The 14,575-nt window shown below is 39.6% G+C and overlaps 1 protein-coding gene across 3 annotated transcripts in view; it reads right to left on the reverse strand.

Annotated features, from left to right (window-relative positions):
* Positions 1-14,575, reverse strand: part of FHIT (fragile histidine triad diadenosine triphosphatase) — a 1,435,036-nt gene that overhangs the window by 894,067 nt on the left and 526,394 nt on the right. The window contains exon 1 of one of the 3 annotated variants that reach the window (XM_030307141.1): positions 6,944-7,038. The exons of the other annotated variants lie outside the window; for them this stretch is intronic. The gene's annotated coding sequence lies outside the window, so the exon portion shown is untranslated. Of the gene's footprint in view, positions 1-6,943; positions 7,039-14,575 lie in introns of those variants that run through there. 3 annotated transcript variants of the gene reach the window in all.

A 14,575-nucleotide genomic window follows, 5' to 3' on the forward strand; every position in this document is an offset into this window, starting at 1 on the left:
ACCATATTTTAGGAAATGCTAACTGGAGGAAAGGTGTTCTAGAATAGATCGGTTTGGGGAGATGAAAAAGATAAAATTGAACTGTTCTCTCTCTGAAAACCCCATTGTATCCAACACTTTTCCTCATAGGTGTCTGTCCCACCCTAATGCTTTTGTTTTCTGATTACTTTAAACCTTGGAAGAAATGGAAGAAAATAGAAAATGGGAGAAATGGAAAAGGAAGAAAATAGAAAAAATGAGAAAAAATAATTTTTAATAACTTACTTTATAGTCTGAAATACTGACATTTTGAAATGAATTTATTAATGTTAGTTCCAAAGGCAAATTATTTTACTGAAAAAATGATCAGTTAGTCCAAATAGATGCCTCTATTTATTGATATATGTTAAACACTTGGGCATGTACTTAGGAGCTCTCTATATTCATTGCTATTTAGAAATGAACATACAGATACACCTTTATGTAACAACTATGCTGAACAAGCATAATTCATAACATAAGACTTTTATTTTCTTTCCCACTGTCCCTCTAAACTTGTCTATCATTAGGTGTTAATGATCTTCCTCTGCCCTTGGATAAAAAAACTCTAGCAGGCCCATGGGTTTGCTTTTCACAGGTAATAGACAGTTCTAGAACCACTTCAAGTTATAAACAGAAATGCCACAACAATGTATTATGCAAACGTCTGTCCTCCCCTTCCCAGTCTGGCCCTGCTTCCATCTAGAAGCCTACAATAGGATGATGGCCATGGTGATTTTCTCCTTTTCCCCCCCTACTGTCCCTGCCGTTCCCTCACCCTACTAGCTAATGTTCCGACTCTTCCAAGGTTGAAGAAATCAAGGGACAGGTGAGCTCTTCCTTGTGCTGGTTCTGTTATAAGCTGGCTTTGCTCTCTCTGGGCCTGTAGTGCATGGATATGTATAAAGAGTTGTCTGTGTATCTGTATGTCTGTAAGAGCTGATGGTGAGCTTTCTTGGGGAGTTTTCATAGACAATGAGAGGGTCCCTGCAGGGTCCTTCTCTCAGACAGTTCTTTGGACCTCTAGACTCTTCTCTAGGTTGTTCTTTGTGAACCCCTTCCTAAGTCCCAAGGATCCAGCAATCTGCCTTGAACCTCATATGTTGTGGTTGATCCCCTGACCCTTTCAGCTACCAGATTTGACTAGATTCAAAACAACTCATTGGCTCTGTCCTCTGCAGTCTGGATCTGGTCCCTAAGAAGCACTTAACTATCTCGTGCTCTGACAAAGACTGGAAAAGCAGGCTGATTCTCAAGCATCAGCACACCTGTCCTACCACTCACATAGATGACCAGCTTGTCTTTGCTTTCCCTTCTAGATTTCCTAGGATGAGTCAGATACTGATGTACGGGCCACTCTAAATACCTCAGACCCGACGCAGGCATCAGGCCTCTCGGTCCTCCAACTGCAAGAAACATAATTCAGAACTCTCTGATTAGTCCTCTTGATGATGCCTTTCTGGGCTTGGGGTTACAAAACAGTACTCACCACTATTTCTCCCAGCAGCATGATGACAACTCACTGCATGACCATAGCTCTTTCCAAAGAAATTTCTTCTCTAACCCCCTGTTGACTTTTAAATATGCAAAACACATGGAACAGACTCATGCTGAAATTCTGCAAATGCGATATTGTAGACCCAAAATAATTCTCTAATAGTCTAATCATCATGCTTACGTTGGGCTGTCAAAAAAATAAAACATCTGAGACCTATTCACAGTAGAATATAAGACACTTTCAGATTCAATTCCTTACAAGAGTTTTTCATCTCTTTATGTTCAAGGATCTACAAATGCTCATTCAGCAAATGGGATAGTTGGGTCTTTTGACAGCTATCCTATAGATGCCTCAGTGAAAACTAAGACAAGAGGAGACCCATTCTAACATCCTGTGCATCCTACACATATATGTGTGCTTGTAGTTTAAATGCAGTTTCTCTAACAACTTCCACTATTTAAGAATGATATAAGAGCCTCAGGACTCCCTAAATTCAACAATAATTTCCAGCTCTCACTGATGACTGCTGATTCGGATGGATGGTCATCATTATAAAAGACTTTACAACCAACGGCTTACCTTGAGAATTTTCCAATTCATATGTTCCCAGATTAGAATAAATAAAACCTACTTGAAATATGTGGACTTAAAATAGCCTTTCAACATATTCCTCACACATTAAATTACTCTCAAATTACTAGCTATTAGTGACATTCCTGATAGTGCCCTAGATTTTTCAACTTTTCCAACAGCCCAGATGGTCAGAAAGAACTTTACCAAATTTGTATCATCATTTTTTTTTAATTTTTTTTTCCAACGTTTATTTATTTTTAAGACAGAGAGAGACAGAGCATGAACGGGGGAGGGGCAGAGAGAGGGGGAGACACAGAACGGAACAGGCTCCAGGCTCTGAGCCATCAGCCCAGAGCCTGACGCGGGGCTCGAACTCACGGACCGCGAGATCGTGACCTGGCTGAAGTCGGATGCCTAACCGACTGCGCCACCCAGGCGCCCCTGTATCATCATTTTTAATGGAATGATATTAAATATTCTTTTAATAATCAGCTCAGAGTTATATTGGAAGAAAACTACTTACCTGTATTTGCAACTAAGAGAATAATTACCTGGATAAACTAGAAAATTCCTAGTGTTTATAGTCGAAATGAAAAATAATATAGGGCCAAGGATGTAAAAATCATACATGTATATTTTTCCATATTTATTTAAATCACAAATTGGGAAACATGGTATAAATCTAGTTACTTCTGTCCACATCCATTTGAAAGAATTCCATAAATTCCCTAAGACTAAAAAAAATAATTCTCTAATAGTTAAGTCAGATGTCTAATCATCATCCTTATCTTGGGCTGTCAAAAAATAAAGCATTTGAGATCTATTCACAATAAAATATAAGACACTTTCAGATTCAATTCCTTACATGATTTTTTCATCTCTTTATGTTCAAGGATCTACAATGACTAAATTAATCAGCCAAAAAGTACATCTGAAGATTCTCTAACTAAGGGAACTTTACAAAAACACGAACATAATTATATTTGGAGGGAAGCTTTCTTTAACATAGAGGGAGTTGGGAAAAATGAAATCAGGAAAAAAAATATTTAGGGTTTGTTTTGATTTTGCTTTTATTTTTTTAGGAAAATAATGTCACCAATGATCTTAGAAGATAGGGTATGAAGTTACTTACTCAGAGTAATTAAAGCTATGAGGGTAAAGACGGAGAGGGAAAAAAAAGTAAAATAACTGATCACTTCCCTCTCTTCACCTGGCCTTAATTCAAATCAGAAACTTTCCCGCCTGCATGACTCCATTAATGGAAAAGAAACAATAGAGGAAAATGTGTATTCTGAAGTAACCCAGAACACGCACTATATGGCAAAAAACTGCAATGTTGTCATTCAGCAATTATGATGCTCTAGTTTATTTTTAAATAGCTTCCAATTGCATGTGATCACAAAGTGGTCCTGGATACGGCAAGAGCTCTCCATTTAATGCAATGCACATTTTCCCCCAGAGCTTCCTGCCACCTCATGTCATTCTTCCATAACCCTATATGGTGCTCCCCAGAAATTGCCTTCAGTTATGAACACCCAGGAAAACATCCCTGTGTGGAAAGGCATAGAAAAGAGTCTACTGTCTTTACTTTCTGCAGAAAAAGGCAAGAAATATTCCTTTCAGGGTAGTCATCCATACCTGAGTTTTGTTTTTGTTTTTTGAAAGAGAGTGCATGCAGGGGAGGGGCAGACAGAGAGGGGGTGCATGCAGGGGAGGGGCAAAGGATCTAAAGTGGCTCTGTGCTGACAGCATTGAGCCCAATGTGGGGCTCGAACTCACAAAAGATGAGACCATGACCTGAGCCCAAGTAGGCAGCTCAACCGACTAAGCCACCCAGGTGCCCCCTGAGTATTTTTTTTTTAATGTTTATTTGTTTTGAGAGAGAGACAGACAGATGGACAGACAGAGAGGGAGCACAGAATCTGAAGCAGGCTCCAGGCTCTGCGCCGTCAACACAGAGACTGATGCAGGGCTCAAACTCATGGACCACGAGACCATGACCTGAGCTGAAGTCAGAACTCAACTGACTGAGCCACCCAGGCACCCTACCCCCCTGAGTATTTTAATATTCCCAGCAGGTAGTTTCATTTGTTTTAGAGAGGATGAAAGTTCAAAGGAACACAGAGTAATAAGGGGTCTGAGGCTACAATTTTCTCCAAAGATAGCATCTTTTGATGTGAACTCCCAAAATTAGGAAGGGCCTCAGCAATGAGAAGTCATGTTGCAAGGGGGGAGGTGAGAGTCCCAGCCAAGAAGGGTCTGCCCAAGGCCTCCTAGAAGGAAGAGACGGACTCCAGTTCCCGGGATCCTCAGTGGAGGACTCTATCTACTACCACCATTTTCTCCTTTGTCCTCTCCTTCTGGGCAAATGCACAAAGCCTCTGACAAATGCACAAAGCCTCACTTACAATAGTCCATTACTGAAAATAACAAGGGCTTGCCAAAAGAAGAAAAAGTTTGAGAAGCAGATTCCAATAACTGTCTCTGATTGCTAGATAACTCGTCATTCTGATTCCAGCAATATGCGTTATTATTTATATCCAACCCTTGTTCCCAAAATAACTTGATATATTTTGTAGAAATACATAAAATACAACTAGCTAAAAATAAATACAATGGAGAAATTATCTCAAAGGGGGAAAAAAAGGATAGGAAAATCTAGTCTATTAAAATCACCTATCCTAGGATCTCATGGAAAGGTCAAGGAAGTATCGATATTCCAAAAGGACTCTCCTAGAGAAACTGGCATATACCATGAAAGCAACCTATATAACTGATGGCTTAACAGCCAATATTGTAGGCAATGCAATAATAGTTTCCCATCAGAATAAGTTGGGGATTGAAATGAAATGTTAATAGGAGTTTACAGGGAGGGATGAGGCACAAAATTTCTTTTAAGGTCTTAATATGTGGGATTTGAGTTTTGAAGCAACTCATTCCTAAACCTTGCCAGATTGGGAAGAAAAAGAGAAAAAAAAATGGGTGGGACAAGGAAAGAAGAGGTTGCAGAGTAGGGTGAGCCAGAGGGAACCACGACAGGTTGGTGTCAACCTAGGCATCATTTATTAAAGAACTGAAAATAATTCATTGCATAATTGGAGGCTCAAAGTCACACATCGCCTGGACTCAATTGCACTTTTGTTCTGTTATATGCAATATAGTGCAAATCAATTGGCTCAGAATTTAAAATTAGGGCCCAATTACCTGTGGAAGGGAATCATAAATCCAACTTGCATTTTTCTAACAGGGTTAAAACTCATGATGCCAGCTTAAACTCAGGAAAATAAATTTTCTGGGCTTAAGAACAATTGTGCACGTATTTTATCACCCTGGTCCAGGGCACCAGGTTGAAAGACTGGGGATGTCAGCGTGCGGTGTTTGGGGGAGAATAGAAGCCTAAAGCAAAACAAACACATCGAGTACTGAACTGTTGCTGAAAACAGCAACTACATTGCCAGGAAGTCAGAAGTGGAGTACTTCTGGGTAACAGGCAGTCAAAATCTGGACACCTGTTATGTGGTGAAGTAGTAAAGGCAAAAAAAAAAAAAAAAAAAAAACACTCCTAGGCTTTCTTGTTCAGAAAAAAAAAAGGTCCCCTGGCACTAGAAGTGAGATGAAATGCTAAGGAAGAGGAGAAACCCAACCCCTCACTAACAGCTCGCCAAAACCAGACCTTCCTGAGTGAGGTCACACCTGCACTGAACCAGAGACTCCTTCCCTAGGCAGTTGGTTGACTTTTTTTTCAACTGGAAACATCTGGGGGAACACTGAGGGAAGAGGGTGAGGGTATAAAACTGTGGCAAGGACAGTGTTAGTATAAACTGGTACAGACTTCGTGGAGAACACTATAATACTGCATGTACATATGTATACCCATATATCATACATTTTTGACACTGAAATTCCATTTTCATAAAATTTGCTTAAGACACAATTGAACAAGGGTGCAAAGACATACATACAAGGTTCTTTGTCACAGCATTGCTTCCTACAGCCACAGTTGGAAGCAAACAAAATCCATCAAGGGGGATGATTTTAGCAAAACTATATTTCACATATACGGAGTAATACTATGCTGGAATTATAGATGATGATGGAAAATTCTATGGACATGTCACATTGTAAGATAAAATAACAACAGTATTGGAGGTGTCAAATTTGTGTGTGTGTGCATTTGTGCGTATGGATGTGTACACGTGCACAGATGAAGAAGACAGTGTGAGGCAAAATGCCCCCCACATATTAATCAAGGTTATCCCTGTGTGGTAAGATGATAGGTGATACTTAATTTTTAAAAGTAAAAATAGGGGCACCTCGGTGGCTCAGTCAGTTAAGCATCGGACTCTTGATTTCAGCTCAGGTCATGATCTCATGGATGTTGAGATTGAGCCCCACATTGGGCTCTATGCAGACAGTGTGGAGCTTGCTTGGGATTCTCTCTCTCTCTCTCTCTCTCTCTCTCTCTCTCTCTCTCTGCCCCTCCCCTGCTTGTGCTTTCTCTGTCTGCCTCAAAATAAATAAATAAACTTAATAAAATTAAATTAAATAAATAATATTGTTTCTGTGGTGTTGGGTTTTGATTTTTAATCTTATAAAATAGACAGGTATTCCTTTTATAGTCTGAAAAAATACAGCAGTTTCTGCTTTGGGTCTTTTTTAAAGTCAGGAGGATAGGAGGAAGAGCAGCAAATTAGAGAAGCGGAGATCATGCAGGGTCCTGGGGACTCTCACTGCACAAAGCACCAGCACCTATCCTGAAATGGTTTGTGTTTTCACACAGAATTCCACTGACTGGTACATTTCCTCGTGGAGGGGAAACAAATTACACCAAGACAGATCATTTGTCCCTCTTACCTTGTGTTCTGTGGGTCAAAATCACTCAGTCCATATGAGGCTGCTGAGAGCAAATAACGTACCTTACAGACCTAAAATATAGCAAGAAACCTCAGAAACGGCACCTTCTACACAGCACTTCCTGTTGTCTCTGTTTTCTCATCTTCCAAATGAACATGTGAAACTGTTACTTCACAAAGTCAATTTCTCTTTTTCAAGCAAATAAATTGCCAAAGAAATACGCTCTGAGAACACATGCTTCTCACTGACTCACTTCTGTACCTTGGTTTCATCTGGTCTGTCCCAGGGGCAGATAACTGCAAAGTGGGAACAGAGGACCTGGAAGGACGGTAGAGATCACCCCATTCAGTGTCCTCAGTTTGTTCCTTCCCCAGGTGAGCCAGCCAGGACTAAAGCGGGGAGTCTCATGCTCAGTCCACCATTTACAACTTCCATTCATAATGCAACTGTAGCTTCCCTGTTCTAAAAAATCTTAATATTTCTTTAGCTGATGTTCACAGAAATCAGACTTTGGAGTCAGGTGCAAGATACAGAGAAAAACAGAGAGCAAAAAGCAGCAAATCTAACATAATACACCAGTTAGCTTTTCCAGATGCATCTGAGAGATACTTTCAACAAAGGAAAACACCTCAAACGCTATTTGACACAGGACACTCTTGATTCTGTCATATAAAAGGTTAAAAGTTCACGCAGGGCAAAGCCAGATGGGTCATTCAGGGACATTTTTTAAAGTTTTACTTTCAGCAGCACATAATTTAAAGAGGCTTTTTTTTTTGTATTTCTATTAAAACCTGACATATTCACTATAAGACATCTGGAAAATAAAATGTTAATAAGCAATAAAGGATAACATACAATTCAACCAACAGACAACCACACTTAAAATTTCAGTTCGGTTCCTTCTGGTTTCTTTTCCTTTTTGAATGCTTGAGATCTTAATACATACACCATTTCTAGGTTATCTTTTCCCCCTACATTATACCTAAGCATTTTACCAAGACGTTACCAACTATTTATAAATCTCAAATACTGATTGTATTCCATGGTATGGATGTGCCAAATTTTTATTTAAAAATGTATATTTTTATACAATGTATATTGTATGTTTTAGATAATGTATATTTTTATATAATGTATATTGTATATTTTAGATAATGTATATTATCTAGGATTTTTCTACTATACGCTAATGCTATAATGAACATTTTGACAAATGAGCCTTGACCTTAAATTCTAATTATTTTCTTCAATTTCCTAAAATGGGGAATCACTAGGTAAAATAAACATTTTAAATTACCTGAAGTTTGTACCAAATTTTGTTGTTCCTAACAAAAGCATATAAAGGTATAAAGGTATTGGTGTTTTTTTTTTTCAGTAATTAAGCCATATTTTAAAAATTTTGTTAATTCTGTAGATTACATAGATACAGTTTTAATGTGAAACTCTTATCACTGAATAGTTTCATCTATTCATTGTTCCTCCTTAGGCATATCTACTCCTAAGCTCTTTGTCCATTTATCCACTGAGGAAGAACACATTCTAATTGATGGTACATTTTGATCAATGACATCCAATCGTGCTTTCTTCACTAAATAAAATAAAAATAGGGCTTCTTTCAAAGTGAAGTACAGTTGACACATAATGTTACACTAGTTTCAGGTGCACAACACACTGATAAAAAATAGAAACTTTTTTTAGACATTTTTAAAAATTATTTATTTTGAGAGAGAGAGAGACAACGCTTGTGAGCCAGAGAAGGGCAGAGAGAGGGAGGAAGAGAAAGAATCTCAAACAGGCTCTGTGCTGTCAGCATAGAACCTGACACAGGGCTCAATCCCACAAACTATGAGATCATGACCTGAGCCAAAATCAAGAGTTGGACGCTTAGAGCTTACTCAACCAGGTGTGCCCCAAATTAGAACTTTTAAAGTAGGTCTACAAACTCGCTGAATTGACAAATGTGGAAGAAAACATAATTCCTGGCATGATCAGTTACAGGGTGTAGAGAAAATAGCAGAACATACTGTTTTCACGAGTATATTTTGTATGGGCTCCATTTAGTTAATGAAATGTTTCTGCAACTTCCTGGGACTGCTGATTCCAAGCATCAGATTAACAAACTGTTGAAAATCAAATGAAGAGCTACATGGCATTTCTCTAGCATGTGGCATACGAAAATCACAAACTGTCTTTTTAAAAAAGAGTGTGTCTGGTTCACATTGGTAAACTGAACAAACCCATTTACCTCCTTTCCCACTCAAAGCACTTTCTAAATGACACGAAAGGAGTACAAAGGTGTAAACCCATAACCACAGAAAGGATGAGAAGAAGCAATGAGACGATGAGTGATTTCAAGAAAATCTGTTGACACGTATCGTAGCAAAGGAAACCCCAGCCTAAAGGGGGGTTTCAGCAAAGGAGAGAACAGACCTGCCCATAAAGACCCAAGTCTCAGAAACAGGAGGTACAACAGAGGGTGGGAGTGGGGGGTGGTATTGGAAAGAGGGCGTTGTCTATAGGTCAATATATGTAACACGGAGTGCCCTCCCTCCTGGCTCTCCATGTGGACTGGACTGAAGCCAAGCACTAGCTTCAAGGCAATTAAAAAAAAAAAAGTGTCAGGGGGGCCTGGGTTGCTCAGTTGGTTAAACATCCAACTCTCAATTTTGGCTCAGACCATGATATTACAGTTTGTCAGATCAAGCCCCACCTGGGGCTCCATGCTAATAGCACAGAGCCTGCTTGGATTCTCCCTCTCCCTCTCTCCCTGGCCCTCCCCCACCAAAAGAAATAAAAGTAAACTTAAAAAAAAAGAAAAGAAAATACAAAGATCTAAAAAAAAGTTTCTGGGGAGGACTAGGACACTTATTATGGGTGTTTAAAACCTCATTCTGGCAAGTTGGGATCCCCATCCACAGGCTCTAAACTTCAACCTTTTAAACAGGCCATTTATAAGACCCATCAGTTAAAAATAGCTCTCAAATAGGGGCACCTGGGTGGCTCAGTTGGTTAAGCGCCAGACTTTAGCTCAGGTCATGATCTCATGGTTCGTGGGTTTGAGCCCCGCTTCAGGCTCTGTGCTGACAGCTCAGAGCCTGGAGCCTGCTTCGGATTCTGGTTCTCCCTCTCTCTCTCTCTCTCAGCCCCTTCTTGGCTCACGCTCTGTCTCTCTCTCTCTCTCAAAAATAAATTAAGAAATTAAAAAAAAATAGCTCTCAAAGAGTCTTTCTATGGCCTCATTCTTTTATACACAACCCCAGATCGCCAGGAATCTAATACTACAAGAAAGGGCACCACAAAAAAGAGCATGAGCAAACAAAACAAAAGAAAATATGACGCTGAGGAAACAGTATAGAGAAAAGATACAAACTTTAAAGAAAACCTATTTAATATCCTCAAGAACAATTTGAAGAGATTTGGTAGCTACACAAGGAAAACATTTAAATTATATTTTAAAGGAGCAATCCAATAACAAGAAAGATCTCCTGGGAATGATATGATTTCCTAAATAAAAGTTCCATACAAAGTTTGATGGCAACGTTGGAGAAATCTCCGAGACTATTGACTAAACCCACAAATAAATGAGAAAAAAAATGAGATATATAGATGATCAGACCAGGAGTTCTAAGAATAGGCTAATAATATGAGTTTCAGAATGAGCAAAAAGAAACTGAAGTGGAAAAATTATCAAAGAAATTATATTAGAAAATTTCCCAGAGCCAAACAGAGACATGAACCTTCAAAGGATAGGAATCTACTCAGTACAAAGGAGATGAAATGCCAGAAAACTGAGGTTAAAAAGAAATTCCTAATAGCCTTCTAAAAAGAAAAGAAAAACAGACCAACAAAAGGTAGCCTATGAAAGACGTAAGGATCAGAGTGACATCAGATTTATCAGCAGCAACGCTGGATGCTAAAAGGCAGTGGTAAAAATGATTTTGAAGTCTATACCCAAAGTATCAATTCTGTTTGGAAGCAAAACTTAAAAATTACAAAGTTGCAAGGACTCAGATAATTCACCTCCTATCACCCTTCCTTGGAAAATTGCAAGCAAAATTTGAAAGTAAGTAAAAACAAAAACAAAAACAAACACAGAAAACCCGTTAGATCCAGCAAACAGTGAATCCCACCCTGGAGGGCACTGGGCGAACCTCAAGCTAATTCTATACAGCACATCTACCGAGGAACACCCTGTGGAAATAAGAGCAAATGCAGCTCTACAAGGAAGGAGAACAATAGAACCTCATAGTAGAGGCGCTTTATGAGCTTTGAAACCTTGAAGATGATGCAGGCGCATGGTTAGGAAAGGCAAGAGGATACCAGAAACCCCAGTGGAAACAAACACAAACAACTTTATAAGAACCACGTGAAATATACATTCCACACACTGAAAGATGGAATGATTTTGACAAAATGAGAAGGGAAGAGAATCCATTTGAACCTGACTCTGGGCACAGTCTCTTTTGAATATCACAGGAGATTTGACACTGTAACCATAGAGAACACTCAGGTCTGCAGTAAATAATTTCACAAAGTCCTAATTATGCAAATCCTTTTCATTAATTTCAACTTTGGAAAAATCACAAAGACCATGCTGGTGACAGCAAATGTAAATTAAACTTGGCAATGCAAAAATAATGGTAGAGCTGCCTGAGGATGGAAAGTGCAAGAGGAAGACTATTAAAGAAAAGAGTATGAGTGCTTGTAACTCATCTGCCCACGAGGAGGTAAGAGATCCTGCCCAGATTGATGAACCGATAAGGGGAAGTTTAAATTCGATTTAGAAGTGGCAAGAACAATGGGAGTTGAAAATAATGTCACATATAGTAGGAGAATGTGGAAAGGTAAGTGTAAGTAAGCGAAATCCTTCTGTTTCTTAGAAGAAAATCAGTAATAATGGATAAAACAGATAAAATATCAACTCACGATAATGAGCTAAAACCAGGAATGAGTCATAGCGTTGCATTTAGTGGGTGCAACCAGAGGGGGAAAGGGTGGAGTAGGGAAGCCATTACTTTTTATTATAAGTATTTCTAATTATTTGATTTGTACTATGTGCTGGTTAATGTTTTCCATTAAAAAAAAGAAAATTATAAAAGAGCAAGTGCATTGTGAGCCCTCTTTTACTAAAAGCAAAAAATAACACTTCAGCCTGGATAAATGTTGTCTTCTGAGTCTCTGGACAACTCTGGAGGAATAGTAAATTTCGTATAACTGGGTTTAGTTATAATAAGAGAGGAGCAAATGCAGTGCACGGAAATGAGGACACATCATTATTCCCAACAGAACAATTAAGCTTTCATTAGGACTTAATGACAGGATGACATTCTAGGGTTTGGAAGGTAAGCACATCCCTTCATTATCAAATCAAAGAATATCCAGTATTCAGAGGCACTTTTTTCTTTATCTGGATTTGTGTGGATTCTGCCTCCCCGCAAGCCCCTTCATGACCCGAGATAAGATGGAAATCAAAAGTTCCCTATTGCTAACTGCATGTGCTCTCATTTCCTCAAGACTGCTGCCTCCTAGCCATTTCATATTAATATCACCCAATATGGACAGCAGGTGCACATTCAAATACCCAGCTAGGTACGTTTCCCAGGATGTAATTTTGAATGGGCCAGTTGTTGGATGTTAGCGAGACACGAGTGATCCATGTTTGGACTCCCATGCCCATCTGTCCTGAAGGCCTGGTGTTCATGTTATTTAGAAGAGCCTGGGTAAACTTACTATCACACCCTGTGTTTACAGAGAAGGTTGGTTCTGAGTTCAATTACAATCCCTAGCAGTTTAAATGATAGCTGCTGTGCTATAATCTAAAATAAATTGCTTTTCTCGAGAAGCCATGTAAGCTTTTGCACTGCAACTTAGCAGACCTGCTAGTTTATCTCATCTGAAATTCAAGCAAGTACAAAAGCTGGGCCTCTGAACTCCTGTGTTTCCCTGGAATGGCATCCTTCTACACTGTGGGGGCTTTCTGTATACCCATAATCCCTATCCTGGAACTAGATTCCTGGGAAAGCAACACTGTATTTCCATTTTTTTTTTTTTTTATGCAAGTGATCCCTCTGCATTTGTTTTTGTTTCCTCCATGGCAAGCCTCACACTTTGCCTTGGGCTCTGTTGAAAGAACTATATTACGTGGGGGGAAGGATCTATTGTCCCTGTTCTCATGGCTAGGAAGCTGATCCGCAACCACAGGCCAAGACAACAAGTGTAACAGACATAAGCACCCAAATAAACCGGCTACCACTGCAACTCTGTTTAAATTCACCTCCTTCCTGCCTCTTTACTGAGAAAGGGATTAAAAGGAAAGAAAGTTGGCCAGTGCTCAAACCTGAAGTGGAAATTCTACTTTCCCGTACCCCTTACCTTCCTCTGTATTTTCCCCAGAGGTCCCATAGGTTGGAGCTCACAACTTCCTCTCAGCACAACCAGACCCAGGGCCTTAGGAGGGGCACAGCTGCCTCAGCGCTTCGCTGATGGAGATGGTTTCTGATCCTTAGATGCCTTTCCCACAAAGGCAATTGAAAGGTTTCCAACGTTCACTGCGTTCTTTCAGATTTAACAAGGCAACGTAATTAACGCTGTCGTTTTTCCACCACTCAGCAAGAGAAAATTGCCCTTCCAAAAGATTTTTCACATGTACAAAAATAATCCATTAATATTTTTCCCTTTCAGATTTTTTTTTTTGAGATTGAGAGCAATTGGTTTGGGGTGTGCTTTGGGGTGGTATGTGCTCAGCATTTCTCTGAAAGGGGAAACTTCTTTATGCCTACCAAAAAGAACAGCCAGAACAACAACAACAAAAAAAGCGAAATGAACACTTTAGACCAATTCAATTCACACTTAGAGCCACTGTGAGAGCAAGGAAGTTCGATTCCTTTGTATCATAAGCATACAGCCAAGCCAAAGGAGAAATGAAACGCTCCTCTTAAATCATGTGAATCCTGCAGTCCTGTTGCATGAGTTCTGTATAACCAGAGAGAGACAACTGCACTGGTTCTTGACCAGGGCTCTTAGGGGGGACTAGGAAATGTCCAGTGATGGGCATGGGGGGGGGGGTGGCCACAGGGCAACATGTAGGGAACATGCTAAATGCTGCTCAAGGTTCTACAATGGGTTATCTCTGCAAAACGAAGAATTATCTGTCCCAGGATGCCAGCAAATTCCCCCTTGGGAAACACTGACCTCAGTTGAGAGAAAGTCAATGATGCAATAAAATAAAATAAGCTCATTGCCCTGGGTCCCTCATTTTCTCATTTTGCAGAGGCTGGGCTGTTGGCAGTGACTAAAGGAATCATCTAGTAGTTTAAAGAAGGTAAGTCACTTATTTTTTTTTTAAGTTTATTTGTTTATTTTGAGAGACAGCACGAATCAGGGAGAGGCAGAGAGAGAGAATCCCAAGCAGGCTCTGCATTACTAATACACAGCCAGGTGTGGGCCCGAACCCATGAGCCTCGAGATCATGACCCAGGCAGCAATCAAGAGCCAGAAGCGTAACCAACTGACCCTCCCAGGTGCCCCAACGGTAAGCCACTTATTAATTCAGCAAACATGTATTAAGTTCTCCCTACCTACAGTGTAATTAATGTTCTACATATATCACATCATAATCTTCCCTTTTAGGAA

This window comes from Lynx canadensis, chromosome A2, assembly GCF_007474595.2.
Source record: "Lynx canadensis isolate LIC74 chromosome A2, mLynCan4.pri.v2, whole genome shotgun sequence".
Taxonomy (NCBI): Eukaryota; Metazoa; Chordata; class Mammalia; order Carnivora; family Felidae; genus Lynx; species Lynx canadensis.